The sequence below is a fragment of the Mastomys coucha genome, unplaced genomic scaffold, assembly GCF_008632895.1.
Source record: "Mastomys coucha isolate ucsf_1 unplaced genomic scaffold, UCSF_Mcou_1 pScaffold21, whole genome shotgun sequence".
Lineage (NCBI taxonomy): Eukaryota > Metazoa > Chordata > Mammalia > Rodentia > Muridae > Mastomys > Mastomys coucha.
Genome location: NW_022196904.1, coordinates 175763820 through 175766950, shown reverse-complemented (window position 1 = coordinate 175766950; position 3131 = coordinate 175763820).

Below are 3131 nucleotides of genomic sequence, written 5' to 3'. Positions count from 1 at the left end.
TATATATATATATATACACACATACATATATATGGCCATCTGTACAACTACAGTGTACTCATACACATAAATACATATATGTGTGTATATAAATATGTACATATGTATATAAATTATATATATATGTAAATATATATATATTTCCCCAGAGAACGACAAGTGAATTCTTTACAAGCTGAGGAAGACTATTGGCTAATAGCCAAAAAACATGGGAAATATAGTTCTCTAAGTTCAAGTAATTGAATTTGACCAATAACTGCTATGCAGTTACGGAGCCTCAGATGGCAGGGCAAAGTCCTTTGTTCATACTGGTGAGAGCCTGAGCCGTGGACCTGACTAACTAGAACCTATGCTCAGGACAAATGTGAGATGATAAGTTGGTGTTGTCTGGGCTGCTAATTTTAGGACTTGTTTAAAGAACACTAAAACAAAATTTAACTGAATGTGCAGCAGTAGAAATGAATACTCTGTCGAAAAACCAAAAAGAAAAAAAGAAAAGAAATGAATACTCTGTCTTCGTTATATAATTATGCTACATAGCAACTATGATATAACAAACTAATAACAGGGTTATCTCCATGAAGGAGTTTGGCAGCAGTCAAGATTTTATCTGCAATATTTGATTTTTTTAAATTTATAGCCTTGAAAATTAAAAATAAACCAGACCTAGAAACTCATATTACTAAAATCAGAAATGAATGCAGGAACATAACACTGACTTTACAAATATAAAAACGAATATACAAAATACTATAAAAAAGTGAATGTTAAAAGTAGAGACTCGGGGGCTGGCGAGATGGCTCAGTGGGTAAGAGCACTGACTGCTCTTCAGAAGGTCCTGAGTTCGGATCCCAGCAACCACATGATGGCTCACAACCATCTGTGATGAGATCTGACGCCCTCTTCTGGTGCGTCTGAAGACAGCTACAGCGTATTACACTGGAGTGAGCTGGGCCGGAGTGAGCGGGGCAGGAGCAAGCAGCGGTCCTGAGTTCAATTCCCAGCAGCCACATAATGTCTCACAACCATCTGTACAGCTACAGTGTACCCATATACGTAAAAATAAAATAAATAAGTCTTTAAAAAAATACTATAAAAAAGTGAATGTTAAAAGTAGAGACTTGGGGGGCTGGTGAGATGGCTCAGTGGGTAAGAGCACTGACTGCTCTTCCAAAGGTCTCGAGTTCAAATCTCAGCAACCACATGGTAGCTCACAACCATCTGCAATGAGATCTGACATGCTCTTCCAAGGTGTCTGAAGACAGCTACAGTGTACTTACATATAATAAAGAAATCTTAAAAAAAAAAAAAAAAAAAAAGTAGATACTCAGCCAGGCAGTGGTGGCACACGCCTTTAATTCCAGCACTTGGGAGGCAGAGGCAGGCAGATTTCTGAGTTCGAGGCCAGCCTGGTCTACAGAGTGAGTTCCAGGACAGCCAGGGCTAATACAGAGAAACCCTGTCTAAAAAATAAAAATAAAAAAATAAGAAGGAAAAAAAAAAGGAGAGACTGTAGATGAAATCGAGGAATTCCTGTAAAAACACCAACTATAATAATTGATTCAAGGGAAAATATAGAAAAATCTAAATGGACCCATATCAACACTACATTAGGAATTTTTTAATCCCATAAAGAAAAGCCTGAAATAATATGGATTCACTGATGAATCCTACCAAACACTTAGAGCAGAATTGCTAACAATCCTTCAGAAACAGAGGAGGAGGGAAGACTTCCAAATCATCCTGTGAGGCCAGCATTACCCAGATATCAAGATGAGAAAACGACAGAGAAAGCGGATCAATATCCCTTATCATATTCAGACATACAAACGTCCCTAGCAAAACAAATCTGGCACCATACAAAAAGGTTTATACACCATAACTAAATGGGATTTATTTTTGGAATGCCTATAGCCTGGGCTGTCCTGGAACTTGCTCTGTAGACCAAACTGTCCTTGAACTGACAGAGTACCGCCTGCTTCTACCTCCTGAGTGCTGCGATTAAAGGCATGAGCCAGCACTGCCCAGCTGTAGAGTAGAATCTTTTGACAGGCTTTAACACGATGCTTTCCATGATAAAAGCGGAGTGCCAAAGGACATCATGGAGACAGCAAAAAGACAGGAATGGTGATAAAGCCCACTTGGTAGAGTGCTTGCTTGCATGCACAAAGTCCTGGATTTGCTGCCAAGCACCAGACAAACCAACCACGGAAGTGCATGTCTAAAACCCAGCGCTTGGGAGGTGGACACAGGAAGAGGGAGTTCAAGGTCAACCTCAGCTATATAGCAAATCCAAGGGCAGCCTGCTCTACAGGAGACTCTGTCTCAACAAGAGGAAGGAATGGAGAGGGGGAGGAAGGAAGGGAAGGGAAGGCAAGGGAAGGGAAGGAAGAAAGGAAAGAAGGAAGGAAGGAGAGTGTACTTAGGGGAAATTTTTACAAATCACTAATAAGGAAACTGCATCTAGAGTTCCATAAAGAACTCTCAGAACTCATCAATAAAGACTAAAACTTGGTTAAAAATGAACAAAAGACTCGAACAGGTACTTCTCCAGAGAAGATCAATCATGGCCGAAACACACACGAGAAGATGCTCAGGAAAGAAGAAGACAATGTGTTATGGAAGGAACTCTCTGAAGGGTCATAGCATTTCTGTACTCAGGAAACAAAAGAATCGTTTGTGCAAATGCAGCTTATTTAACAGGGTGCATCTAAGGGAAACCCAAGTCTTGGTGGATGTACTGGCTGGCTTTGTGTGTCAACTTGACATAGGCTGGAGTTATCACAGAGAAGGGAGCTTCAGTTGGGGAAGTGCCTCCATGAGATCCAGCTGTGGGGCATTCTCTCTCTCTCTCTCTCTCTCTCTCTCTCTCTCTCTCTCTCTCTCTTTTTCGAGACAGGGTTTCTCTGTGTAGCCTTGGCTGTCCTGGAACTCACTCTGTAGACCAGGCTGGCCTCGAACTCAGAAATCCACCTGCCTCTGCCTCCCAAGTGCTGGGATTAAAGGCCTGTGCCACTATGCCTGGCTGCATTTTCTCAATTAGTGATCTAGCAGGTAGGGCCTCTTGTGGGTGGTGCCATCCCTGGGCTGGAAGTCTTGGGTTCTATAAGAGAGTAGGCTGAGCAAGCCAG